Source organism: Diaphorina citri, unplaced genomic scaffold (genome assembly GCF_000475195.1).
Source record: "Diaphorina citri unplaced genomic scaffold, Diaci psyllid genome assembly version 1.1 scaffold3169, whole genome shotgun sequence".
NCBI lineage: Eukaryota > Metazoa > Arthropoda > Insecta > Hemiptera > Psyllidae > Diaphorina > Diaphorina citri.
The window spans coordinates 1-1,548 of record NW_007380580.1 but is presented as its reverse complement, the minus strand read 5'-3'; the positions used below and the strand labels follow the sequence as shown (position 1 = coordinate 1,548).

The 1,548-nt window shown below is 37.0% G+C and overlaps 1 long non-coding RNA gene across 1 annotated transcript in view; it reads left to right on the top strand.

The window, feature by feature from the left end:
* LOC113471864 overlaps positions 1-579 on the top strand; it is a 10,448-nt gene extending 9,869 nt beyond the window's left edge. Inside the window, exon 2 of the long non-coding RNA XR_003394402.1 lies at positions 13-579. This is a non-coding gene — a long non-coding RNA (uncharacterized LOC113471864). The remainder of the gene's footprint in view (positions 1-12) is intronic.
* The last annotated feature ends 969 nt before the right edge of the window (positions 580-1,548 follow it).

Below are 1,548 nucleotides of genomic sequence, written 5' to 3'. Positions count from 1 at the left end.
ATATTATATTAGGTGATAGACATTTGTGTAACGTAGGAATCCTAATAGGTTCTCAACGGAATCTTGGTCATCATCCAGTGAAGGGATCTTGTGGAAGGCTGGACGGGATGGATTAATGTAAGAGCGACATTCTAGCAAGTGGCGGATGGTCAGGGGTAACCCACATTGGCAAGAGGGAGGGTCGGATCTGTGAATGTAAAAAAAACGTGGTTTTATTTTGTAAAAGGCACTTATACTTATCGTAGTTATCGCCATTTTTCATTCTACAGGAAACGAGTGTCAATTAGTTGTCCTTTTTTTTATGGAAAACAATACCTTATTACTCATTATTAAAATTGTGCTTTGATTTTCCACATTTAAGTGGTTAACCCGTCACACAAGACCCGAAATTTTCTTACAAGATCCTTACAGGAAAGCTGTGTTTTATAAACCATGCCTTGATGCGGCATCTCAGTACTTGCAAGTTATGATGAAACACTCCAACACTAGTCACTTGTATTTAGTAGGAACAAGGTACCATGTGGGTTATGTGTATTCGTGCGAGTAATCTATTCTTTCTGTTAATCTCACTGTAAGGCATTTAGAATATAATAAATTGTAATTTATTTTATTGAAATTCATAGTGCCATTTTGGGTTCAAAAGGCAGGATTCAGGACCGGGTCTATCACTCAATAGGAGAAAAAAATTGTGGTCAATTAGTGCTTGCTTAAAATAGGTACTTGAAATTCGTGAAATGTACATTAATATAACGATGGAATTCAGAATTGAATTTCATGCCTCCACTGGGATTGAATCCGCGCCCTTCTAATTACCAGGCGAGTGACTTGACCATTACTTAACCGAGGTATAATAGTCCCAAACAAAAATGGCCACGGGATCAAGAAGAGACCGCCTTAACATAATAATAACTTAACGGAGGTCTTTAACCCAGCAATATTAGCGTGTACATACTGCTATTATTGTGATTATATTCTCAATCAAAATTGGGAACAAAAATTCCATTACTTGTAGCTGATCTTACTACTGAGAGTTAACACAGTGTCAAAGGTTTTCTTTGCCGTCAAATCACCCATTTAATAGGTCAGTTGAGCTTACTTGGGTGATGTTTCAAAGTCATAGAGCAGGAAAAATGAGGACAAACGGAATTTTTCTTTTTCTTCTACGGCTTCTAGATACCGAGATAAATCGATTTATCTTTCCAAAAGTAGATATTCTTGAAATAACTATGAGAGCTCTAAATTCTAATTGATTGATTCATTAAATAAGTTCATTCAAATACAATAGATCAGTTGCGCGTACTTGGGTGATATTTCAAAGTCATAGAGCAGGAAAAATGAGGACAAACGGAATTTTTCTTTTTCTTCTACGGCTTCTAGATACCGAGATAAATCGATTTAAATAATACCGGTAAATAGTGAAGTTTGACATCACGGCATACGCTCTCGTAGGCGATGACGTCATAATTAATTACTCCCGCTTCGTTTGTTTGTGCGCAAGCGTTTCTGCGCATTTTGACGTGAAGTCTGACGTCACAACTCTTTGAACTT